The sequence below is a fragment of the Pollicipes pollicipes genome, unplaced genomic scaffold, assembly GCF_011947565.3.
Source record: "Pollicipes pollicipes isolate AB1234 unplaced genomic scaffold, Ppol_2.1 Scaffold_3447;HRSCAF=4054_pilon_pilon_pilon, whole genome shotgun sequence".
Classification (NCBI taxonomy): domain Eukaryota; kingdom Metazoa; phylum Arthropoda; class Thecostraca; order Pollicipedomorpha; family Pollicipedidae; genus Pollicipes; species Pollicipes pollicipes.
This window is the reverse complement of record NW_023596297.1, coordinates 38809526-38823685: the sequence shown is the minus strand read 5'-3', so window position 1 is coordinate 38823685 and position 14160 is coordinate 38809526.

The window sequence follows — 14160 nt, the reverse complement described above, 5'->3', positions numbered from 1 at the left end:
CACACATTACCAATGTCGTTGCATTATACATGCTGAGACGCAGAGTTGCATCGCCAATGCGATGGCGTGATCTTAACTGTCTAATGCTGATATATTCTGGATAATATACCACAAACCTGAAATCATGTTCAAAAATTGCCATTTCTTCTAAAAGGCGTAAATCTGGACAGATAATGCTCTCACTTCGTACACACACTGAAGTTACCGTTGGCTATCATTTCACACCAAAAAACATCGTTTTTACCATTTTGACCTTTTCCACAACAAAGTGGCAGTGGCAAAAGTTGTGTTTTTTTCCATGTTCACAACAACGGCACTGAATGATTGCAGCATCTTTGCGCATCGTTTGCAAATGCAATGTGCTTTCGAACATAGGTAGTTTTAGAGAGAAACCTTAGAAGTTTGCGCGGACCAAATATGGTTAATTTTTATTTCGCTGGGGCCTCATTGTATTAAACGTGATTAGAACTGTAATTGCACATCTAAAGCGATGGTGTTATTCCAGTTTTTTCAGTTTCGTAGCTATTCAGTGAGTTGATAGAAGTCTTATAAGGCAGCGCTCAGAATTACAGTTGTTTTATAAAACAGATTGAAACACACCTAACATACGCATGAACACCTAACACCTAAAACACCTAACATACGCATGAAATGGATGACGGCATTTTATTTGTTACTAATAAATCTCACGATTAACTTTTTGACTGTTTTCAAAAGAATGGCTGGTCCCAAAATGTTGTCATTGTCCAGTGAACGGAAAGACAGTCTACAGCAGGATATAGCAAGAATGGTTGGTCCCAAAATGTTGTCATTTTCCAGTGAACAAAAAGACAGTCTACAACATATAGCATACTTATATATCGTTTGGAAGTGAATTCAGCCCTCTATCTCACTTGGTATGTTAGATATCAGCTTAGACCATTTTACATACCGAAAATCGGGTAGTTTCAAATAATATAACCGTCATTGCATTACACGTGTTTAGACGCTGAATTGCCTGGCTGTGTGATTTAATTGCCTGTCCTGCGTTTTTAACCTCTTTAAGGCTGATGCGTTTTAAGTTAGATACAACAAACTTGGAGTCGTGTCCAAAACGTGACATTTCGCCTAAAGCCATAAACCGGTTTAGGTCAGGTTGGCATACGTCACGTTAGGTTAGGTTTGGTTATGTAAGGTTACGTTAGTTTAGGATGGGTTAGGTTAGGTTAGGTTAAATGAGGTTAGGTACGGTAATGGTTATGGAAGTTAGGTTACGTCATGTTAGGGGCAGGTTAGGGTATGTTAGGTGAGGTTAGGTCAGGCTACGTTACGTTAGGCAATGTTAGGTTTGGGTAGATTGGGTGAGGTTAGGTAAAGCTAGGTTAGATTAGGTTGAGTTAGGTTAGGTTACGTTAGGTTAAGTTAGGTTAAGTTAGATTAGTCCAGTTGGGGGACTTTCATCTTCACTGCTAAGTCAAACTAAGAATTAAAGTTTGTAACATCATTGCGTATCGTTTCCAAGTGGAAGCTGTTTTCAAGCGTAGCTGGTTTCCCATGCCAAACGTTGAAACTTTCCTCGGACAAAAAATGCTCCATGTTCGAGTTTTTGGAATCTGGTTGTAATATACGCCATTAGACGCATGATTCCACTGCCAGAAGGATGGTGTCAGTTTAAATTTTCTCACTTTCATGGTGTTGGAGTTAGATAAATAGAAATCTTCCTAAACCGCGCTCAACTTTGCAATTTTTCTGGAAAGTAGTTACATCCACAAAAACACTTGCTGCCTAAGAAACACACTAGGTGGGCTACGACCTTTTATGCCATATAAAAACATCTCAGTTTCGTATCTTTGAATTTTTGGAAAAACGCTAATTGTCAAATTTTTTCTCATCTCCTCGTGAACCAAAATATAATCAACAATATGTGTCATACTGTACATCACTTGGAGAAGAAATCAGTGTTCGATCTCAGTTGGTTCGTTAGACATGAGCTTCGATAATTTCACATACCGAAAACCGACGGGAGTTATTTCATGCCAAGCTCGTTGTATTGAACTTCCTTAGGGGCGTAAATGCTTGACTCATGTCATAGTGTTACTTTAAGCTTTCTAATGCTTAGACGTAGACTAAACTGAATATTTTTTGTTACGTACAGCAAACCTGGATTCAGTCCAAAAGGCGGTATTTTGTCTTAAAAGAGTAAACCTGGTCGGAAAATCGTCTCTCTTTATACACACACCGTTTGGACTATGGCTCCCATTTTATTCTCCAGAAATATGCAGGTTAATATTTTGATTTTTTTTTGCGCAAAAAAGTTGCCATCATTAAAGTTGTGTTGTTCTCCATGTTTAGAACAGGAATCAAAGTTTGTAACGACACTGTTTATCTTTTTTTAAGTGGAATCTGCTCCCGAACGTAGCTGGTTACGGAGACAAAAGTTTTAAGTTCCAGTGGACCAAAAATGGTCCAGTTTTAACGCCGTCTAACCTCATTGCATCATACGTCATTGGACGTGCAATTGCACGGAAAACGCAATGGTGTGATTTAATATTTTTTCTTATTTTCATAGTTGTAAAACTAGTTAGAAAATTTTTCAGTACTTCGCTGAAATTTGCGATCGTTCTGGAAACCGTTTACATGAACAGAAATACTTGACGCTTAATGCACACACTAAATGTGGCACGAATTTTTGACATTATAACAAAAAATCTCACATTGCAAAAAAGTTAACTTAATTCGAAAAAGATGGGCATGGCCATCTTTTTTCCATCAAATGAGGAACAAGAATGTAAATAATATTATGTGACATACTTGTACATCGTTTGGAAGTGGATTAAGCCTTCTATCCTAATTGGTTTGTGAGGTAAGGGCGTAGACCATCTTACGTATCGAAAATCGGCAATCTTGCCGTTATATTAATCTTCTTGCATTGTTCCTGTTAAGATGCGGGATTACCTGGCTCTTGCGATCGTGTGACTTAGAACTTTCAAATGCTGATAGGTTTTAGTTCGAAATAACAAACCTTAAATTACATCCAAAAATTGGCTTTTCATCATAAAACCATAAATCCGGACAGAAAATCCACCCGCTTCGGACGCGCACTGATGGGATTTAGGCCTCTATTTTGCACTAAAAAATGAAACGTTTTTGAAAATTGGTATCCGGTTGTTATCAGTTAAAACTGGCCATTTTTGGTGCGTAACATAGTCTAAGCTGATAGCTCACGAACCAAGTAAGAAAGAAGTCTGATTTTTCTTTCAAGCTATGTAGAAGTATATTCAAGGTGCTGACTACTTTTTGTTCACTGAGTGGTGAGGAAAACAGTTGACAATGACCGTTTTTCGAGAAAAAGTCAAGTTTATGAAACTGAGCTTTCTGGTATTAAATAAAAGGTCGTGGTCCATTTAAGAAGGGTATTAAGCGGGAAACTTTTCTGTGCATGTTAAGAGGTGCTAGAAATATTGTCACCTTGAGCGCAGTATCTGAAAATTTTTCCAATAACTCCAAAACCATGGAAAAGAGAAACCTTGAACGACACCAACGTCTTGGTCGTGCGGTTACGCGTCTAATGACCTATCACACCACAAGATTCCACGAAGCTGAAATTGAACCATTTTTGGTCCACGGAAACCTCAAAGGGCTGCCTCAGCAACCACGTGCGTTCGGAAGCACTTTTTTGCAAACAATAACCGATGATGTTACAACCTTCGGGGTCCTAAGTCTAGTACAAAATATGGCAACAACGACGCAAATCTCACAACTATCACTAGGGTTTCCATGCTGAAGTGCGCTCTGCAGGCTCACAACTTTCTAAATCTTAAACACATATATGCATGAAAATTGCATAGAAATGAAGCTTGAATAATCATCTTTCGATTTCCCGGGGCAAAAGTGTGGGCCGTTGCACTCCTTTTCGAGCTATCAGGCAAAGCGTACACCCGTGAACGCGCCGTGACGTCCAGACGTGGGATCGAATCCTGCTGCCGCCGACTCTTTTCAGCAGAGTTGGGATGGAACAAGGAGTGAATGCGGACACTGACTGACGATAGAACTATTAAATCTAAAAATATTCTGGTTATATAGATATGTATGCATAAGACGGAGAGCTGTACTCACACACACACACACACACACACACACACACACACATATATATATATATATATATATATATATATATATATATATATATATTATATATATATATATATATGTCATGTATAGCCTGAACATGCAGCTGGTGTGCTGTGAAACGTGCCAAGGGTTATTACAAGAAATACACATGACACCTTTTTAGAGTTAAAGAATATAGTTCAGAGGCGTTGATGCAGCTGTGGGGCTACACACAACAGGCTATTCCTGGGTGCATAGCATTACTGTACTTGACACATGGAAGCTATCGCAACGGTAGCGGTCCAAAGCTGGCCGTCCCCAACGCTGCCAGACGTGGGACCAGGCACTTGGTTAGGTGCTAAGTTGGGATGCAGGCGGCAACTGTTGTGCAGGGCTGGCAATGCCGCCTGAAGACCAGCGCAGCATTGATGGCACAGTAGCGATGCAAGCACGTCTGATGGGGAAACAGTTGTTCCTAAAAGCAGGATGGCAAACGTTATAACGATGAGTGCCAGGACGGCGAGCTGTACTGCACGGCGGCAAATTGATAAAACTTCTTTGCTTGATCTTGAAGAGCTTAAACACTGACAGACTTATGACTTAAGTGGCCATGCTCCCTCAAACAATTTGCCGGAGGGATTTTTGGCATGAGAAGAATACAAACATGCTATAACTGGCTTCACTGGTGAACTGAACCTGAAAAGGTAGCACATTACAAAACTTGTGAAATAAATAGTTGGAACTTTAATATAATGCCACATTTTTATATGTTTTTCACCAAGCTTTGTAATTTATAGCTTTAACTTCCATCCATTGATCCCAGGGTAGGAAACGCAGCTGGAGTGCAGTGGGCAGCTTAGACAGATTTCGAGGATGCATCAGCATCTGAAACATATGCAGCATTGGGTTAAGGCAATAAGAGCACTCAATGGACCTTAGATTACCCCAAACCATGCCTCAGCTATACACATTCTTATATAAATGCAATAGGTTGCATTGCTTTAATATTTTTGTACCACCTTGCACTCAAAATTTGCTCGCATTGTAACAAGGACACTGTGTTGATGTAAACTATGCAAGGATGTCGTGCAGCAGATACAATGCTGAGGATTGGGTTACAGCTGACATTCAGAATATTGCAATATTTGACATAAAATATCAGCTTCTATAAATGTCACACATCCGAAATCCTCTCTTGCATAAACAGCCATTCTGTCAAAATGAGTTTGATAGCCCTGTATGCGGTTAAGTTAAGTTAGGTTAAGATGGGTAAGTTTAATTTAATTTCAGTAAGGTTAGTCTCACCGGAGACTTTTATTCTCGCCCCTACGTCAATCCGAGAATCAACGTGTGTAACATCACCTTGTATCGATTGGAAGCGGAATCTGCTTTCGAACATGGCTTGTTTCGAAGAGGGAACTTTAGAAGTTTCCGCAATCCAAAAGGTTCCATTTTCAACCTCGCGCAATCTTATTGCATAAGGCCCCATTAAACGAGTAATTGCACGTCCAGCACGATGATGCGATTTAAAACTTTCCAACTTTGAAAGTTTATTAGGTATTAGGAAAACATCTTCAGAAACTGTGCTCAACTTTGTATTTGTTCTAGAAACTGTTTAAGTCCACAAAAGGAATTAAGACTTACGACCATTCATTTTATGCCGAAAAATGACACTCCTTTTTTAAGTTTGTTTTCGAAACAAATGGCCAAAGTAAACCATGTTCTCGTTACGCCGTGAAAATGGTGGTATTCAACAACGCGTGCCATACTTGTACTTCGTTTGGAAGTGAGATCAGACTTCTATGTTAATTACATTTTAAATCACTTTACGCACCAAAAACCGGAAATTTTCAGCTAACACAAAGCTCGTTCCCTTATAACTGTTTAGGCACGGAATTCCAGACTCGATGCTGATAGGATTTGACTTGATGCAACAAACCTGCAATCATGTCAAAAATTGACATTTTCTCATAAAGGCATAGAGTGTAGACAGCAACTTGTAACATCGTTTTACATCCCTCGAAGATAAAATAAGCCTTTTATTTTCATTGGTTCGAGGGATTTGGCCCTGGACCATTTTACGCCCAAAAAATCGGTCGTTTTCAAATGCTGCCAATGTGTTGCATTACACCTGTCAAGACGCAAAATTGCCTTTCCTATGCGGTGATGTGACCTAAACTGTCCAATGTTGGTAGTGTTTTAGTTAGAAACAACCAACGTGAAACCATGTCTAAAAATGACCATTTCGTCTAAAAAGCGCAAACTGGGACAGAACATGCTGCTGTTTCGTATCCACACTAAAGTTACTGTTGGCTCTTATATCACACCAAAAAATATCCGCTCCAAGATGTTGGCTTTTTTAACAACAAAGTGGCCGGGGTGAGATTTGGGTTCGTTTCCATGATAACAACAATGGCACCGTACGTTTGTAACCTTACTGTGTATCGTTTGAAAGTCCCATCTCCTTTCGAACGGAACTGGTTTCAGGACATTGCAAAACCTCAACAAAACCTTTGAAATTTGCGCTCATCAGAAATGGTTTCTTTTCAAAATTAAGAATTCTCACTGCATGATACGTCATTAGACGCGTACTTCCACGGCAACTACGATGGTGTAACTTGAAGTTTTCCCACTTGCATAGTTTGGAGTTTTTTGAAATAACCCTTCAGAAGCCGCGCTCAAATTTACAGTTCGTCTAAGAACTGTTTACAAACTGTACGGAGAAACACTTGTCGCTTCAAAGACATTCTAAATGGACCACGGCCTTTCATGTTAAAACGAAAAATCGTAGTTTAAAAATATTGTCGCATTTCGGAAAACATTGGTTAAGGTCAAATTGTTTTCCCATAACGCGGTGATCAAGTATGTAGTCAACAACTTGTAACATCGTACCACATCGTTGCTTGGACCATGGACCATGTTACGGCAAAATTGGCCGTTTTCAAATCATACCAATGTGTTGCATTACACCTCTTAAGACTCAGAATATCCTTGCCCATGCGATAGTGTGACCTACCCTGCCCGAAACCGATAGGCTTTGAGTTAGGTACAACGAACTTGGAATCATGTCTAAAAATGGCCATTCCGTCTAAAAAGTGTAAACGGGGACAGAACATGCTCCCGGTTCATACATACACTGAGGTTACTATTTGCTCTCATTTCACACCAAAAACCTGCGTTTCAAGATTTTGACTTGCTTTAAATGTGGTGAATTTTGTGTTCATTTAGATGTTGACAACAACGGCAATGCATGTTTGTTAAATCACTATGTATTGTTTGAAAATGCAATCTGCTTACGGACGGAGCTGGTTTCGGAAACGAAACGTTGGAAACATGCGCGCACCAAAAATGGCCCATTTTCAAAGTGAAGGAATCTCGTGGTATTAGATGTCGTTACACCCTTAATTGCCCGGCTATACGAAGGTGTACTTTGATTTTTTCTGACTTGTACAGTTTGGGAGTTATTTGAAACAACCTTGAGAAGCCACGCTAACATTTGTAATTGCTGTGTAACCTGTTTCCATGCACAGAAACACTTGCCGCTTCACACACAAACTACATGGTCCACAAACTTTCACTCAAGGACAAAGAATAGGATTTTAAAAAGCTGCCTTTTTGAAAGAAATGGTCACGGTAAAAAAATGTTTCCCATCACCAGGTGATCAAGAACTGTAATCAACGACTTGTAACACGGTTTTGCGTCGATTGCAAGTAAAATCAACCTTCTATTTTCAATTCTTCGAGAGACATAAGCTTCGACCATTTTAGGTCGGAAGAATCGGCCGTTTTCATGTCCTTCCAATGTGTTGCATTACACCTGCTTAGAAGCAGAATTGCCTCGCCTATGAGGTGGTGTTACCTCAACTGTCAATGCTGGTAGGTGTTGAGTTCGATACAACCAAGGTGGAATCATGTACAGAAATGACCATTTCATCTAAAAAGCATAAACAGACAGGACATGCTCCCGCTTTGTACACACACTGAAGTCCCTATTAGCTCTGGTTTTGCACCAAAACACATCCGTTCCAAGTTTTTGATTTTTTTCCTCAACAAAGTGTCCGTGGTGAGATTTGGGTTGGTTTTCATGTTGACAACAACGGCAATGAATGCTTGTAGCCTTATTGTGCATCGTTTGAAAGTGCCATCTGCCTTCGAACGGAGCTGGTTTCAGGAGCAAAACCATAGAAATTTGCGCTCACCAAAAATGGGTCATGAAAATTTAAAAAAATATTATTGTATTATACGTCATTAGACGCGTTATTTCATGGCGACTACGATGGTGTAATTTGAAATTTTCGCACTTGCATAGCTTAGAAGGTTTTTTGGAAATAGCCCTTCAGAAGTCGCGCTCAAATTTACAATTCGTCAATTTACAATTGCTTGCATGCACAGAAACACTTGTCGCTTTAAAGACACCCTTAATGAACTACGATCTTTCATGTTAAAACAACAACCGCAGTTTTAAAATTTCTTACTTCGAAAAAAATGGGCATGGTCAAATTGTGTTCTCCTCACCCGGTGATCCAGCATGTAGTCGACAACTTGTAACATCGTTCTATATCGTTGGAAGTGAAATCAGTCCTCTATTTTTATTGGCTCGAGAAATCCTGGCCCATGCGATGGTGTGACGTGATCGTAACCTGTGTGATGGTGATGTGACGTGATGACGTGACGTGATCGTAACCTGTCCATTGCTGATAGGTTTTGAGTTAAAGATGACCAAGGTGGAATCCTGTCTAAAAAGGACCATTTGGTCTGAAAAGCCTAAACGGGGAAAGAGCATGCTTCGGCTTCGTACACACACTGAAGTTTCTACTGGCTCTCATTATACACCTAAAAACATCCGTTTCAAGATTTCGACTTTTCTGCATTTAAGTGCCCGTGGTGAATTTTGTGTTCATTTGGATGTCGACAACAGCGGCAATAGCATGTTTGTAAAATCGATGCATATCGTTTGAAAGTGCAATCTGCTCACGAACAGAGCTGGATTTAAGCGAAACCTTGGAAATTTGCGCGCACTTAAAATGGTTCATTATCATAGTCAAGGAACCTCGATATTTAACACGTCATCAGACGCCTATTTGCACGGCGAACAGGATAGTGTAATTTAATGTTTTCCCATCTGCATGGTTTTGCAGTTTTTTTAATAAGAAATAAACCTGCAGAAGCCGTGCTGTAATTTACAATTAATCTAGAAGCTGTTAACATGCACAGAAATACTTGCCGCTTCATACACACTCTAAATGGACCACGACCTTTCATGTTGAAAGAGAAATCGCAGGTTCGAAATGTAGTGTTTCTTTGAAAAATATGGTTAAGGTTTTTTTTTTCACATCACCCGGCGATCAACCACGTGGTCAACAACCTGCAACATCGTTCTATTTCGTTGGAAGTGAAATCGGCGTTCTATTTTTATTGGTTCGAGAGACCCCTGCCCATACGGTGGTGTGATCTAACCTGTCCGATGCTAATCGGTTTTTGAGTTGGAACGAACGTGGAAGCATGCCTAATAATGGCCATTCCGTCTGAAAAGCATAAACGGGGATAGAACATGCTCCTGCTTCGTACACACGCCTAAGTTACTATTGCCTCTCATTTCACACCAAAAACATTCGTTTCAAGGTTTTGACTTTGTCTGCATTAAAGTGCCTGTGGTGAGTTTTGTTTCTTTAGATGTTGTGAACAACGGCAATGCATGTTTGTAAAGTCGCTGTGTATTGTTTAAAAGTGCAAGTGCATAATCCTATTTAGAAGAAGCAGTGCCTTGCCGAAGCGCTGGTGTGACCTACACTGTGCAATGCTCATAGGTTTTGAGATAGATACAATGTTTGTGGCGCAGTTGTGCTTTGTGTCCTGCGCCCCCGCTGGGGCGGGGGTGCGGTGGGGGCGCGCCGCCGTCGCGGTGGTGGGTGTCGGGTTCGCGGGGCGGCCCCGGCTCGCGGCCCCCGGCGGTCGGCAGGGTTCGCGGGCCGGCCCCGGCTCGCGGCCCCAGGCGGTCGGCAGTCCCCGGCGGAGAACAGGAAGGGTGGAGGCACCGTGAGGAGCTGCTGTGGAGCGTGAGGAGCTGCCAAAATACAGAGAAGCTTTGGGTGACATACTTGACGTCTCATTACAAGCTATTTCGGCAAAATGGCGACCGGATTTGATGTGAGACTGATACCATAGTTCAGCGGTACAGTGATGCTGATGTGGTGGACTGGCTTGAGAAAGTGGAGCTGATTTGTGGACTGCAAAAGCCTCCAGCGTGCGAGGCGTCAGTGATTGCCCTGCGGCTGACGGGCGGCGCCTCAGCCGTGTACAGGCAGCTGCCAACTGAGAACCGGCAGGACGCGAAGAAGGCCAAAGACGCCCTGAGGACGGCATTCGGCGTCGACAAGTTCGTGGTCTACTAGCTGTTCGCCTCGCGCCGGCAAGGGCACGTGAGACGGTCGACGTCTACCTGGCCGACCTGCAGCGGTTGGCGTCGGTGTTCGGCGGCCTCAGCGACGAGGGTATGAGTTGTGCCTTCGTTGCTGGGCTGCCAGACGCTGCCAGGCGCACGCTGCGCGCCGGTGCTCGCCTCGAAGGTCCTGCCGTTGCCGAACCTGGTGGAGAGGGCGCGGGCCGTCCTCAGGGAGGACGGTGCAGCAGGAGGTCGCGGCAGCGGCAGTTCAGCGAGGGCGATCGACAGCAACAAGCTTCACCTGTTTCACCTGTGGACAGGTCAACCACCCGGCCAGGGACTGTCTCGGCGGTCTGGGTCGAGGCCTTGGGGGTGGCGGACGCCGTGCTGGTGGACGCCGGGGAGGAGTAAGACGCCGCTTCCGGTGGGACCGGATAGGTCACGTGGCCGCACGTCAGGTCACGCTGTCCGGGAAACGACGCCGGAGAAGCGGCGTCAGCGCCAGCCTCCTCTCCGGCTCTGCAGTAGACGGCGCTCCACCCACCGCGCGGCTGACAGCGGACGGCACCCGGTGTGAGGCGCTGGTGGACACCGGCTGCTCCGTGTCCATTGCTCGCGTCTCTGTTTGCCGCCGCTGGAGAAGGCAGCCAGTTAATGTGGTGACCCTGGGTGGAGACAGATACACGAGCGAGGGTACCGGACAAGTGACCGTGAGTACAGTGTCGGGTGCGGCCCGTATAGAGCTGCTTAATGAACGGCGTGAGGGCGTTTCGCGGCGTGTCCGTCGGTGCGTCGAATGCAGTGCAGTTCGGGGTCGATGCACTGCCGGCTGGGTAGGCGTCTCCGGTGGAGGCAGCGGCTTGTGATGTGAGCGCAGCCGCTGCCGTGTCACCCGAGCCGGCCGGCCGTGGCCCGGGGCAGAGGGCAGCGAGTGACGTGGGCGCGGCGGGCGCCGTGTCACCCGAGCCGGCCGGCCATGGCCCGGGGCAGAGGGCGGCGAGTGACGTGGGCGCGGCGGGCGCCGTGTCACCCGGGCCAGCTGGCCGGGACGAAGGGCAGAGGTCAGCGCTGCGTGTTACTGACTCGAATGACACTGGTATGCCGAAGCCAGACAGCGACGGCGGTGTCAGATCGCCGTCACCGCCACCATCACTGCATGGAGCAGCCACTCCACATCAGTCATCTCGTCTGTCAGTAGATGCACTGGACTACGCGGTCCACTTCGACCCGCAGAAATAACATGGAGTATGCAGTGGAAATGGAGTAACTCTACAGGACCTGAATGTTTGACAGACCAAGTAGCCGCAGTATGACGTGCCGGAGAACGCCCGCCGTGAGTTCAACGAAGAGCTGTCGCGACGGGCCGATGATGGATGGCTGGTGCCATATGATGAGGAACAACATGGACCTGTGAAAGGATTGGTACCGTTTATGGCGGTCTAACAGAAAAACAAGAACTAAGTGAGACCAGTCTTGGACTACCGTGAGTTGAATAGTCATGTAGCAGCGCACACAGCAGAGGCAGACGTGTGTGCCGATCAGCTAAGGAGGTGGCGTCAGCACGGAGAGAATATCGCAGTTGTGGATCTGCATAATGCATTCCTGCAGGTGCATGTCGACCAGCATCTGTGGGCCTTCCAAACTGTGCAGATTCACGGCCATCGATACTGCCTGACGCGGCTTGGCTTTGGGCTGAAAGTGGCCCCTCTGGTGATGAGGGCAGTGGTCCGGACAGTTCTTGAACAAAACCCAGACGTGGAGCGGGCCGCGCTGGCCTACGCGGACGACATTCTGGTGAACGAAGACATCATGAGCGCTGATGACGACGTGGCCCACCTGGCAAGTTACGGGCTGCAGAGTAAGCCGCCTGAGCGAGCAGCGGCTGGGGCTCGCCTACTGGGCCTGCATGTCTCACGGGAGCAGGGGAGAATGCTGTGGAGGCGCGACGAACCCGGTTGGCCCACCGCCGCCAGTACTGACGCGCCCTGCAGTATTCTCCTGGTGCGGCCGCCTGGTTTCACACCTGCCGATCTGCGGCTGGCTCCGCCCCGCCACAGCGTGGCTGGTAGCACACCTGCCAGTCTGCGGCTGGCTCCGCCCCGCCACAGCGTGGCTGGTAGCACACCTGCCAGTCTGCGGCTGGCTCCGCCCCGCCACAGCGTGGCTGGTAGCACACCTGCCGGTCTGCGGCTGGCTCCGCCCCGCCACAGCGTGGCTGGTAGCACACCTGCCAGTCTGCGGCTGGCTCCGCCCGCCACAGCGTAGCTGGTAGCACACCTGCCGGTCTGCGGCTGGCTCCGCCCCGCCACAGCGTGGCTGGTGGCACACCTGCCGGTCTGCGGCTGGCTCCGCCCGCCACAGCGTGGCTGGTGGCACACCTGCCGGTCTGCGGCTGGCTCCGCCCCGCCACAGCGTGGCTGGTAGCACACCTGCCAGTCTGCGGCTGGCTCCGCCCGCCACAGCGTGGCTGGTGGCACACCTGCCGGTCTGCGGCTGGCTCCGCCCGCCACAGCGTGGCTGGTAGCACACCTGCCAGTCTGCGGCTGGCTCCGCCCACCACAGCGTGGCTGATAACACACCTGCCGGTCTGCGGCTGGCTCCGCCCCGCCACAGCGTGGCTGGTGGCACACCTGCCGGTCTGCGGCTGGCTCCGCCCTGCCACAGCGTGGCTGGTTTCACACCTGCCGGTCTGCGGCTGGCTCCGCCCCGCCACAGCGTGGCTGGTAGCACACCTGCCGGTCTGCGGCTGGCTCCGCCCCGCCACAGCGTGGCTGATAACACACCTGCCGGTCTGCGGCTGGCTCCGCCCGCCACAGCGTGGCTGGTAACACACCTGCCGGTCTGCGGCTGGCTCCGCCCTGCCACAGCGTGGCTGGTAACACACCTGCCGGTCTGCGGCTGGCTCCGCCCTGCCACAGCGTGGCTGAAGCGCCGTGCGAGCGCCGTCACGCGTGACTGGGACGACAGAACAGCTGATGAGACACTGCGAGAACAACTCAGCCATGTCGCGACCCGGCTGACCCAGGATGACCCGGCATGCGGCACCTGGAGCGTGCGAGGTGACCGTGCCGTGGTTTGGACAGATGCCAGCTCAGTGGCAGCAGGAGTTGTGCTGACCACGCCGAGGGTGATATCATTGAGGATGGGTGCTGGCTGCGGAAGGACGACTGCACGCACATCAACATGGCAGAACTAGACGCGGCAGTGCGAGGATTTAATCTGGCCATTGCGTGGCACATGCATGTCGTCGATCTCCGAACGGACTCGGCCACTTTGCACCGCTGGATAGATGACGCCCTGTGTGGCTGAGCCCGTCTGCGCACCAAAGCTCATGGAGAGATGCTGATTCGGCGCCGGGTCGGTGTCATCCAGCAGGTTGTAAGTGAGCTGGACATAACTCTATCTGTCCCGCTGGTGCGTAGTGCCGAGAATCGTGCCGACGTGCTGAGCCGTGTGCCGAGAGACTGGGGTTGCGCGACGATTCGACCTTTGAGCGTGCGACGCCGGTCGGAGGCTGTGCGGTCGTAGCAGATCGGGTGACTACCGATGGTCAAGGAGTTGGCATAGAACCCACGGACGGTTCCACCGAGCAGGCGACAGGACGGCCGCGCCGACCTTGAGATGGCGATCGCTGACATCCACGCTCGTGCCGGTCATCCAGGGATCCGACGGACGCAGTTTTACGC